The following is a 12,915-nucleotide window of genomic DNA, read 5'->3' as shown; positions in this document are numbered from 1 at the left end:
TTTTCTAAGGATTTATACTGATTTTTCCTGTCTGAATTTGTCGCACAGAAAGTTGCAGGCCAAATATGTGTGACATTTCTGCGACTTTAGCTTCTAGAGCATTTTTACAACATTATACATAGGTGCTGAATACATAAAAAGCGACTGTTCAGCGACAGACAAGTCGCATCGGCTGAAAGTAGGCCAGAATGTCAGTCCATGTTGGAGCAGGTTTAGATACAGTCTAAAGTATAGATCTCAAAGTCTGTGCACAGAATTTAGCAAGGGCCTCGCACCTTCTGATGCATCAGGTAGGTGCACAATAGCATAGCCTAACCCTCTGTACTTTGGTCTATATTGATGCGGGACATAGACAGCCAGCTGATGACCAATCCATTAGTGCAATGGATGGCTGGAAGCATTTGTCTTTGCCTTTGCAATACCACAGAAGCAATGCATGGTCAATGTACAGCAATGACACACCTGTGTGAACAGCCAGGAGACCCCCCCCCCCCCCATGTTATGTTACATAGTTACATAGTTAGTACGGTCGAAAAAAGACATATGTCCATCAAGTTCAACCAGGGAATTAAGGGGTAGGGGTGTGGCGCGATATTGGGGAAGGGATGAGATTTTATATTTCTTCATAAGCATTAATCTTATTTTGTCAATTAGGAACATTCAGCACCCACCCGCTATCAAGGCAGCTGCCTATCATGTCATGCCCTACCTGCACAGGTGTGCTGGCTACTCAAATGATCCAATTAAGGAGGCCATTTAGTCAGCAGCAGCAGAAGTCCTGTGCCTGGACGCTCCAACAGCGGCCAGACACAAGCAGAAGCAGAAGCAGCAGAAGCAGCAGCAGCACCACCTTTTGTTTTTTGGCTGCAGCAGCAGCAAGGCCCACAGGGCTGGCTAGCTGGCTAGCCAGCAAGCAGGTAGCAATGAAAGTAGGAATCTTTCTTTTTAACCCTGTAAGGGGGTGGTGCACTGTACCCGAAGATACTGCCATATCGGGTCAATGCATAGGGCGACGGAAGCAAGCTTCGAAATCGGCCCCCGTTCTCAAAAATCCATTTAATATATGGTCCCCAGATAGGGGACGTATCAGATATTAAACTGATAAGAACAGATACTACACTTGATCTTAGCCAAAAGGCCGAGAAGCGATAACCGTGAAAGGGGCGGGCCCAACAAGGTGCCCTTCATGGGCACTATCACTGCTTGCTGTCAGGGAGGCTGCCAGACAATTTTCCATGCACACTCTGGGCTGGGGGGCAGTCAACCACCAGTACACACAGCAGAACCTAAACCCATACCATTATTGCTAAGCAGCAAGACAGGGGCCCATTGCACTCCCACGGGGCCTTTTTAAATGCAATCCATAACCCGGATTTGCCAGGAACCCTTCTTACTCCTCCTACTTGCACGTGACACTGGGCTTAGGATCTGCATAGGAAACACACACACAAGCACACACCTACCTTTGTTGCCTGCAGATGCCTCCTTGGCTGTCCCCAAACGGTATCAAACCAACACCCACGGGAAGCTGTAAGCATAGAGGACATGCCTGCACCCCATTGGACTTACCTGTGTGGGTTAAATCCGGGTTATTTGACAACCTATGGCGGTGATGGTTCTGCTCAGGCAGAGCAGTGCTGATGCTCCTCATAAAGCTGTCGCTGCTGTGAAGGTTCTAGGTGACATCACAAATCCCTATGGTTACATACACAACAAAGCTGGGTTGTTGTTGTTTACACTCTGCAAGGCCTGTGGAAGTGAGTGACATCATAGCACTGTAGTTCTGAGGGTTCTAGATGGATGCAACAATCTCCTGTTGCTTCTATGAAGGCCATAATAGACGACATCACCAAACAGCTCCATAGTCACATACACAGCAAAGGAGAGATGTTGTTTACACCTAGTGATGTCAGTGGTATTGAGTGACATCACAGCACAGTGCTAAGGCTCCTGGGCCTGGACACAGCAGCGGCTGCAATATCTCAACGGAGAATACGTTTATATATATGTGTGTGTGTGCGCGTATATATATATATATATATATATATATATATATATATATATATATATATTTCTCCGCCGAAATCACTTTTAAACCCATTTCCACCTTTTTTTCCCTTCTCTTCCTCTTACTTTTTTTTCACGTTTTTTTACGTTTTTCTCCTTTTCGCCTCTTTTCTGGGCGTATTATTCTTCTTTTTCTTCTTTTTTTTCGTCTAATGCATACCCCATCAGTGCAGCAATGCTTATTCAATACCGCCAGCAGATGGAGACACTGGGGGATAATTTTCTAAGGATTTATACTGATTTTTCCTGTCTGAATTTGTCGCACAGAAAGTTGCAGGCCAAATATGTGTGACATTTCTGCGACTTTAGCTTCTAGAGCATTTTTACAACATTATACATAGGTGCTGAATACATAAAAAGCGACTGTTCAGCGACAGACAAGTCGCATCGGCTGAAAGTAGGCCAGAATGTCAGTCCATGTTGGAGCAGGTTTAGATACAGTCTAAAGTATAGATCTCAAAGTCTGTGCACAGAATTTAGCAAGGGCCTCGCACCTTCTGATGCATCAGGTAGGTGCACAATAGCATAGCCTAACCCTCTGTACTTTGGTCTATATTGATGCGGGACATAGACAGCCAGCTGATGACCAATCCATTAGTGCAATGGATGGCTGGAAGCATTTGTCTTTGCCTTTGCAATACCACAGAAGCAATGCATGGTCAATGTACAGCAATGACACACCTGTGTGAACAGCCAGGAGACCCCCCCCCCCCATGTTATGTTACATAGTTACATAGTTAGTACGGTCGAAAAAAGACATATGTCCATCAAGTTCAACCAGGGAATTAAGGGGTAGGGGTGTGGCGCGATATTGGGGAAGGGATGAGATTTTATATTTCTTCATAAGCATTAATCTTATTTTGTCAATTAGGAACATTCAGCACCCACCCGCTATCAAGGCAGCTGCCTATCATGTCATGCCCTACCTGCACAGGTGTGCTGGCTACTCAAATGATCCAATTAAGGAGGCCATTTAGTCAGCAGCAGCAGAAGTCCTGTGCCTGGACGCTCCAACAGCGGCCAGACACAAGCAGAAGCAGAAGCAGCAGAAGCAGCAGCAGCGCCACCTTTTGTTTTTTGGCTGCAGCAGCAGCAAGGCCCACAGGGCTGGCTAGCTGGCTAGCCAGCAAGCAGGTAGCAATGAAAGTAGGAATCTTTCTTTTTAACCCTGTAAGGGGGTGGTGCACTGTACCCGAAGATACTGCCATATCGGGTCAATGCATAGGGCGACGGAAGCAAGCTTCGAAATCGGCCCCCGTTCTCAAAAATCCATTTAATATATGGTCCCCAGATAGGGGACGTATCAGATATTAAACTGATAAGAACAGATACTACACTTGATCTTAGCCAAAAGGCCGAGAAGCGATAACCGTGAAAGGGGCGGGCCCAACAAGGTGCCCTTCATGGGCACTATCACTGCTTGCTGTCAGGGAGGCTGCCAGACAATTTTCCATGCACACTCTGGGCTGGGGGGCAGTCAACCACCAGTACACACAGCAGAACCTAAACCCATACCATTATTGCTAAGCAGCAAGACAGGGGCCCATTGCACTCCCACGGGGCCTTTTTAAATGCAATCCATAACCCGGATTTGCCAGGAACCCTTCTTACTCCTCCTACTTGCATGTGACACTGGGCTTAGGATCTGCATAGGAAACACACACACAAGCACACACCTACCTTTGTTGCCTGCAGATGCCTCCTTGGCTGTCCCCAAACGGTATCAAACCAACACCCACGGGAAGCTGTAAGCATAGAGGACATGCCTGCACCCCATTGGACTTACCTGTGTGGGTTAAATCCGGGTTATTTGACAACCTATGGCGGTGATGGTTCTGCTCAGGCAGAGCAGTGCTGATGCTCCTCATAAAGCTGTCGCTGCTGTGAAGGTTCTAGGTGACATCACAAATCCCTATGGTTACATACACAACAAAGCTGGGTTGTTGTTGTTTACACTCTGCAAGGCCTGTGGAAGTGAGTGACATCATAGCACTGTAGTTCTGAGGGTTCTAGATGGATGCAACAATCTCCTGTTGCTTCTATGAAGGCCATAATAGACGACATCACCAAACAGCTCCATAGTCACATACACAGCAAAGGAGAGATGTTGTTTACACCTAGTGATGTCAGTGGTATTGAGTGACATCACAGCACAGTGCTAAGGCTCCTGGGCCTGGACACAGCAGCGGCTGCAATATCTCAACGGAGAATACGTTTATATATATGTGTGTGTGTGCGCGTATATATATATATATATATATATATATATATATATATATATATATTTCTCCGCCGAAATCACTTTTAAACCCATTTCCACCTTTTTTTCCCTTCTCTTCCTCTTACTTTTTTTTCACGTTTTTTTACGTTTTTCTCCTTTTCGCCTCTTTTCTGGGCGTATTATTCTTCTTTTTCTTCTTTTTTTTCGTCTAATGCATACCCCATCAGTGCAGCAATGCTTATTCAATACCGCCAGCAGATGGAGACACTGGGGGATAATTTTCTAAGGATTTATACTGATTTTTCCTGTCTGAATTTGTCGCACAGAAAGTTGCAGGCCAAATATGTGTGACATTTCTGCGACTTTAGCTTCTAGAGCATTTTTACAACATTATACATAGGTGCTGAATACATAAAAAGCGACTGTTCAGCGACAGACAAGTCGCATCGGCTGAAAGTAGGCCAGAATGTCAGTCCATGTTGGAGCAGGTTTAGATACAGTCTAAAGTATAGATCTCAAAGTCTGTGCACAGAATTTAGCAAGGGCCTCGCACCTTCTGATGCATCAGGTAGGTGCACAATAGCATAGCCTAACCCTCTGTACTTTGGTCTATATTGATGCGGGACATAGACAGCCAGCTGATGACCAATCCATTAGTGCAATGGATGGCTGGAAGCATTTGTCTTTGCCTTTGCAATACCACAGAAGCAATGCATGGTCAATGTACAGCAATGACACACCTGTGTGAACAGCCAGGAGACCCCCCCCCCCCCCCATGTTATGTTACATAGTTACATAGTTAGTACGGTCGAAAAAAGACATATGTCCATCAAGTTCAACCAGGGAATTAAGGGGTAGGGGTGTGGCGCGATATTGGGGAAGGGATGAGATTTTATATTTCTTCATAAGCATTAATCTTATTTTGTCAATTAGGAACATTCAGCACCCACCCGCTATCAAGGCAGCTGCCTATCATGTCATGCCCTACCTGCACAGGTGTGCTGGCTACTCAAATGATCCAATTAAGGAGGCCATTTAGTCAGCAGCAGCAGAAGTCCTGTGCCTGGACGCTCCAACAGCGGCCAGACACAAGCAGAAGCAGAAGCAGCAGAAGCAGCAGCAGCACCACCTTTTGTTTTTTGGCTGCAGCAGCAGCAAGGCCCACAGGGCTGGCTAGCTGGCTAGCCAGCAAGCAGGTAGCAATGAAAGTAGGAATCTTTCTTTTTAACCCTGTAAGGGGGTGGTGCACTGTACCCGAAGATACTGCCATATCGGGTCAATGCATAGGGCGACGGAAGCAAGCTTCGAAATCGGCCCCCGTTCTCAAAAATCCATTTAATATATGGTCCCCAGATAGGGGACGTATCAGATATTAAACTGATAAGAACAGATACTACACTTGATCTTAGCCAAAAGGCCGAGAAGCGATAACCGTGAAAGGGGCGGGCCCAACAAGGTGCCCTTCATGGGCACTATCACTGCTTGCTGTCAGGGAGGCTGCCAGACAATTTTCCATGCACACTCTGGGTTGGGGGGCAGTCAACCACCAGTACACACAGCAGAACCTAAACCCATACCATTATTGCTAAGCAGCAAGACAGGGGCCCATTGCACTCCCACGGGGCCTTTTTAAATGCAATCCATAACCCGGATTTGCCAGGAACCCTTCTTACTCCTCCTACTTGCATGTGACACTGGGCTTAGGATCTGCATAGGAAACACACACACAAGCACACACCTACCTTTGTTGCCTGCAGATGCCTCCTTGGCTGTCCCCAAACGGTATCAAACCAACACCCACGGGAAGCTGTAAGCATAGAGGACATGCCTGCACCCCATTGGACTTACCTGTGTGGGTTAAATCCGGGTTATTTGACAACCTATGGCGGTGATGGTTCTGCTCAGGCAGAGCAGTGCTGATGCTCCTCATAAAGCTGTCGCTGCTGTGAAGGTTCTAGGTGACATCACAAATCCCTATGGTTACATACACAACAAAGCTGGGTTGTTGTTGTTTACACTCTGCAAGGCCTGTGGAAGTGAGTGACATCATAGCACTGTAGTTCTGAGGGTTCTAGATGGATGCAACAATCTCCTGTTGCTTCTATGAAGGCCATAATAGACGACATCACCAAACAGCTCCATAGTCACATACACAGCAAAGGAGAGATGTTGTTTACACCTAGTGATGTCAGTGGTATTGAGTGACATCACAGCACAGTGCTAAGGCTCCTGGGCCTGGACACAGCAGCGGCTGCAATATCTCAACGGAGAATACGTTTATATATATGTGTGTGTGTGCGCGTATATATATATATATATATATATATATATATATATATATATATTTCTCCGCCGAAATCACTTTTAAACCCATTTCCACCTTTTTTTCCCTTCTCTTCCTCTTACTTTTTTTTCACGTTTTTTTACGTTTTTCTCCTTTTCGCCTCTTTTCTGGGCGTATTATTCTTCTTTTTCTTCTTTTTTTTCGTCTAATGCATACCCCATCAGTGCAGCAATGCTTATTCAATACCGCCAGCAGATGGAGACACTGGGGGATAATTTTCTAAGGATTTATACTGATTTTTCCTGTCTGAATTTGTCGCACAGAAAGTTGCAGGCCAAATATGTGTGACATTTCTGCGACTTTAGCTTCTAGAGCATTTTTACAACATTATACATAGGTGCTGAATACATAAAAAGCGACTGTTCAGCGACAGACAAGTCGCATCGGCTGAAAGTAGGCCAGAATGTCAGTCCATGTTGGAGCAGGTTTAGATACAGTCTAAAGTATAGATCTCAAAGTCTGTGCACAGAATTTAGCAAGGGCCTCGCACCTTCTGATGCATCAGGTAGGTGCACAATAGCATAGCCTAACCCTCTGTACTTTGGTCTATATTGATGCGGGACATAGACAGCCAGCTGATGACCAATCCATTAGTGCAATGGATGGCTGGAAGCATTTGTCTTTGCCTTTGCAATACCACAGAAGCAATGCATGGTCAATGTACAGCAATGACACACCTGTGTGAACAGCCAGGAGACCCCCCCCCCCCCATGTTATGTTACATAGTTACATAGTTAGTACGGTCGAAAAAAGACATATGTCCATCAAGTTCAACCAGGGAATTAAGGGGTAGGGGTGTGGCGCGATATTGGGGAAGGGATGAGATTTTATATTTCTTCATAAGCATTAATCTTATTTTGTCAATTAGGAACATTCAGCACCCACCCGCTATCAAGGCAGCTGCCTATCATGTCATGCCCTACCTGCACAGGTGTGCTGGCTACTCAAATGATCCAATTAAGGAGGCCATTTAGTCAGCAGCAGCAGAAGTCCTGTGCCTGGACGCTCCAACAGCGGCCAGACACAAGCAGAAGCAGAAGCAGCAGAAGCAGCAGCAGCACCACCTTTTGTTTTTTGGCTGCAGCAGCAGCAAGGCCCACAGGGCTGGCTAGCTGGCTAGCCAGCAAGCAGGTAGCAATGAAAGTAGGAATCTTTCTTTTTAACCCTGTAAGGGGGTGGTGCACTGTACCCGAAGATACTGCCATATCGGGTCAATGCATAGGGCGACGGAAGCAAGCTTCGAAATCGGCCCCCGTTCTCAAAAATCCATTTAATATATGGTCCCCAGATAGGGGACGTATCAGATATTAAACTGATAAGAACAGATACTACACTTGATCTTAGCCAAAAGGCCGAGAAGCGATAACCGTGAAAGGGGCGGGCCCAACAAGGTGCCCTTCATGGGCACTATCACTGCTTGCTGTCAGGGAGGCTGCCAGACAATTTTCCATGCACACTCTGGGCTGGGGGGCAGTCAACCACCAGTACACACAGCAGAACCTAAACCCATACCATTATTGCTAAGCAGCAAGACAGGGGCCCATTGCACTCCCACGGGGCCTTTTTAAATGCAATCCATAACCCGGATTTGCCAGGAACCCTTCTTACTCCTCCTACTTGCATGTGACACTGGGCTTAGGATCTGCATAGGAAACACACACACAAGCACACACCTACCTTTGTTGCCTGCAGATGCCTCCTTGGCTGTCCCCAAACGGTATCAAACCAACACCCACGGGAAGCTGTAAGCATAGAGGACATGCCTGCACCCCATTGGACTTACCTGTGTGGGTTAAATCCGGGTTATTTGACAACCTATGGCGGTGATGGTTCTGCTCAGGCAGAGCAGTGCTGATGCTCCTCATAAAGCTGTCGCTGCTGTGAAGGTTCTAGGTGACATCACAAATCCCTATGGTTACATACACAACAAAGCTGGGTTGTTGTTGTTTACACTCTGCAAGGCCTGTGGAAGTGAGTGACATCATAGCACTGTAGTTCTGAGGGTTCTAGATGGATGCAACAATCTCCTGTTGCTTCTATGAAGGCCATAATAGACGACATCACCAAACAGCTCCATAGTCACATACACAGCAAAGGAGAGATGTTGTTTACACCTAGTGATGTCAGTGGTATTGAGTGACATCACAGCACAGTGCTAAGGCTCCTGGGCCTGGACACAGCAGCGGCTGCAATATCTCAACGGAGAATACGTTTATATATATGTGTGTGTGTGCGCGTATATATATATATATATATATATATATATTTCTCCGCCGAAATCACTTTTAAACCCATTTCCACCTTTTTTTCCCTTCTCTTCCTCTTACTTTTTTTTCACGTTTTTTTACGTTTTTCTCCTTTTCGCCTCTTTTCTGGGCGTATTATTCTTCTTTTTCTTCTTTTTTTTCGTCTAATGCATACCCCATCAGTGCAGCAATGCTTATTCAATACCGCCAGCAGATGGAGACACTGGGGGATAATTTTCTAAGGATTTATACTGATTTTTCCTGTCTGAATTTGTCGCACAGAAAGTTGCAGGCCAAATATGTGTGACATTTCTGCGACTTTAGCTTCTAGAGCATTTTTACAACATTATACATAGGTGCTGAATACATAAAAAGCGACTGTTCAGCGACAGACAAGTCGCATCGGCTGAAAGTAGGCCAGAATGTCAGTCCATGTTGGAGCAGGTTTAGATACAGTCTAAAGTATAGATCTCAAAGTCTGTGCACAGAATTTAGCAAGGGCCTCGCACCTTCTGATGCATCAGGTAGGTGCACAATAGCATAGCCTAACCCTCTGTACTTTGGTCTATATTGATGCGGGACATAGACAGCCAGCTGATGACCAATCCATTAGTGCAATGGATGGCTGGAAGCATTTGTCTTTGCCTTTGCAATACCACAGAAGCAATGCATGGTCAATGTACAGCAATGACACACCTGTGTGAACAGCCAGGAGACCCCCCCCCCCCCCATGTTATGTTACATAGTTACATAGTTAGTACGGTCGAAAAAAGACATATGTCCATCAAGTTCAACCAGGGAATTAAGGGGTAGGGGTGTGGCGCGATATTGGGGAAGGGATGAGATTTTATATTTCTTCATAAGCATTAATCTTATTTTGTCAATTAGGAACATTCAGCACCCACCCGCTATCAAGGCAGCTGCCTATCATGTCATGCCCTACCTGCACAGGTGTGCTGGCTACTCAAATGATCCAATTAAGGAGGCCATTTAGTCAGCAGCAGCAGAAGTCCTGTGCCTGGACGCTCCAACAGCGGCCAGACACAAGCAGAAGCAGAAGCAGCAGAAGCAGCAGCAGCACCACCTTTTGTTTTTTGGCTGCAGCAGCAGCAAGGCCCACAGGGCTGGCTAGCTGGCTAGCCAGCAAGCAGGTAGCAATGAAAGTAGGAATCTTTCTTTTTAACCCTGTAAGGGGGTGGTGCACTGTACCCGAAGATACTGCCATATCGGGTCAATGCATAGGGCGACGGAAGCAAGCTTCGAAATCGGCCCCCGTTCTCAAAAATCCATTTAATATATGGTCCCCAGATAGGGGACGTATCAGATATTAAACTGATAAGAACAGATACTACACTTGATCTTAGCCAAAAGGCCGAGAAGCGATAACCGTGAAAGGGGCGGGCCCAACAAGGTGCCCTTCATGGGCACTATCACTGCTTGCTGTCAGGGAGGCTGCCAGACAATTTTCCATGCACACTCTGGGTTGGGGGGCAGTCAACCACCAGTACACACAGCAGAACCTAAACCCATACCATTATTGCTAAGCAGCAAGACAGGGGCCCATTGCACTCCCACGGGGCCTTTTTAAATGCAATCCATAACCCGGATTTGCCAGGAACCCTTCTTACTCCTCCTACTTGCATGTGACACTGGGCTTAGGATCTGCATAGGAAACACACACACAAGCACACACCTACCTTTGTTGCCTGCAGATGCCTCCTTGGCTGTCCCCAAACGGTATCAAACCAACACCCACGGGAAGCTGTAAGCATAGAGGACATGCCTGCACCCCATTGGACTTACCTGTGTGGGTTAAATCCGGGTTATTTGACAACCTATGGCGGTGATGGTTCTGCTCAGGCAGAGCAGTGCTGATGCTCCTCATAAAGCTGTCGCTGCTGTGAAGGTTCTAGGTGACATCACAAATCCCTATGGTTACATACACAACAAAGCTGGGTTGTTGTTGTTTACACTCTGCAAGGCCTGTGGAAGTGAGTGACATCATAGCACTGTAGTTCTGAGGGTTCTAGATGGATGCAACAATCTCCTGTTGCTTCTATGAAGGCCATAATAGACGACATCACCAAACAGCTCCATAGTCACATACACAGCAAAGGAGAGATGTTGTTTACACCTAGTGATGTCAGTGGTATTGAGTGACATCACAGCACAGTGCTAAGGCTCCTGGGCCTGGACACAGCAGCGGCTGCAATATCTCAACGGAGAATACGTTTATATATATGTGTGTGTGTGCGCGTATATATATATATATATATATATATATATATATATATATATATATTTCTCCGCCGAAATCACTTTTAAACCCATTTCCACCTTTTTTTCCCTTCTCTTCCTCTTACTTTTTTTTCACGTTTTTTTACGTTTTTCTCCTTTTCGCCTCTTTTCTGGGCGTATTATTCTTCTTTTTCTTCTTTTTTTTCGTCTAATGCATACCCCATCAGTGCAGCAATGCTTATTCAATACCGCCAGCAGATGGAGACACTGGGGGATAATTTTCTAAGGATTTATACTGATTTTTCCTGTCTGAATTTGTCGCACAGAAAGTTGCAGGCCAAATATGTGTGACATTTCTGCGACTTTAGCTTCTAGAGCATTTTTACAACATTATACATAGGTGCTGAATACATAAAAAGCGACTGTTCAGCGACAGACAAGTCGCATCGGCTGAAAGTAGGCCAGAATGTCAGTCCATGTTGGAGCAGGTTTAGATACAGTCTAAAGTATAGATCTCAAAGTCTGTGCACAGAATTTAGCAAGGGCCTCGCACCTTCTGATGCATCAGGTAGGTGCACAATAGCATAGCCTAACCCTCTGTACTTTGGTCTATATTGATGCGGGACATAGACAGCCAGCTGATGACCAATCCATTAGTGCAATGGATGGCTGGAAGCATTTGTCTTTGCCTTTGCAATACCACAGAAGCAATGCATGGTCAATGTACAGCAATGACACACCTGTGTGAACAGCCAGGAGACCCCCCCCCCCATGTTATGTTACATAGTTACATAGTTAGTACGGTCGAAAAAAGACATATGTCCATCAAGTTCAACCAGGGAATTAAGGGGTAGGGGTGTGGCGCGATATTGGGGAAGGGATGAGATTTTATATTTCTTCATAAGCATTAATCTTATTTTGTCAATTAGGAACATTCAGCACCCACCCGCTATCAAGGCAGCTGCCTATCATGTCATGCCCTACCTGCACAGGTGTGCTGGCTACTCAAATGATCCAATTAAGGAGGCCATTTAGTCAGCAGCAGCAGAAGTCCTGTGCCTGGACGCTCCAACAGCGGCCAGACACAAGCAGAAGCAGAAGCAGCAGAAGCAGCAGCAGCACCACCTTTTGTTTTTTGGCTGCAGCAGCAGCAAGGCCCACAGGGCTGGCTAGCTGGCTAGCCAGCAAGCAGGTAGCAATGAAAGTAGGAATCTTTCTTTTTAACCCTGTAAGGGGGTGGTGCACTGTACCCGAAGATACTGCCATATCGGGTCAATGCATAGGGCGACGGAAGCAAGCTTCGAAATCGGCCCCCGTTCTCAAAAATCCATTTAATATATGGTCCCCAGATAGGGGACGTATCAGATATTAAACTGATAAGAACAGATACTACACTTGATCTTAGCCAAAAGGCCGAGAAGCGATAACCGTGAAAGGGGCGGGCCCAACAAGGTGCCCTTCATGGGCACTATCACTGCTTGCTGTCAGGGAGGCTGCCAGACAATTTTCCATGCACACTCTGGGCTGGGGGGCAGTCAACCACCAGTACACACAGCAGAACCTAAACCCATACCATTATTGCTAAGCAGCAAGACAGGGGCCCATTGCACTCCCACGGGGCCTTTTTAAATGCAATCCATAACCCGGATTTGCCAGGAACCCTTCTTACTCCTCCTACTTGCATGTGACACTGGCCTTAGGATCTGCATAGGAAACACACACACAAGCACACACCTACCTTTGTTGCCTGCAGATGCCTCCTTGGCTGTCCCCAAACGGTATCAAACCAACACCCACGG

At 46.3% G+C, this 12,915-nt stretch overlaps 6 non-coding genes across 6 annotated transcripts; all 6 read right to left on the bottom strand.

Annotated features, from left to right (window-relative positions):
- Positions 1 to 959: 959 nt before the first annotated feature.
- Positions 960 to 1,150, bottom strand: LOC130334985 (U2 spliceosomal RNA). The gene has a single exon (XR_008876698.1). It is a non-coding gene; the product is annotated as a U2 spliceosomal RNA (small nuclear RNA).
- Positions 1,151 to 3,243: 2,093 nt separating this feature from the next.
- Positions 3,244 to 3,434, bottom strand: LOC130334984 (U2 spliceosomal RNA). The gene has a single exon (XR_008876697.1). It is a non-coding gene; the product is annotated as a U2 spliceosomal RNA (small nuclear RNA).
- A 2,092-nt stretch (positions 3,435 to 5,526) lies between these two features.
- Positions 5,527 to 5,717, bottom strand: LOC130334983 (U2 spliceosomal RNA). Its single transcript, XR_008876696.1, has one exon. It is a non-coding gene; the product is annotated as a U2 spliceosomal RNA (small nuclear RNA).
- Positions 5,718 to 7,805: 2,088 nt separating this feature from the next.
- On the bottom strand, positions 7,806 to 7,996 carry LOC130334982 (U2 spliceosomal RNA). Its single transcript, XR_008876695.1, has one exon. It is a non-coding gene; the product is annotated as a U2 spliceosomal RNA (small nuclear RNA).
- A 2,075-nt stretch (positions 7,997 to 10,071) lies between these two features.
- Positions 10,072 to 10,262, bottom strand: LOC130334979 (U2 spliceosomal RNA). The gene has a single exon (XR_008876693.1). It is a non-coding gene; the product is annotated as a U2 spliceosomal RNA (small nuclear RNA).
- Positions 10,263 to 12,350: 2,088 nt separating this feature from the next.
- Positions 12,351 to 12,541, bottom strand: LOC130334978 (U2 spliceosomal RNA). Its single transcript, XR_008876692.1, has one exon. It is a non-coding gene; the product is annotated as a U2 spliceosomal RNA (small nuclear RNA).
- Between the last annotated feature and the right edge of the window lie 374 nt (positions 12,542 to 12,915).

This window comes from Hyla sarda, unplaced genomic scaffold, assembly GCF_029499605.1.
Source record: "Hyla sarda isolate aHylSar1 unplaced genomic scaffold, aHylSar1.hap1 scaffold_446, whole genome shotgun sequence".
Lineage (NCBI taxonomy): Eukaryota > Metazoa > Chordata > Amphibia > Anura > Hylidae > Hyla > Hyla sarda.
The sequence above is the reverse complement of the archived record's forward strand: the minus strand, read 5'-3'. Positions and strand labels throughout refer to the sequence as shown.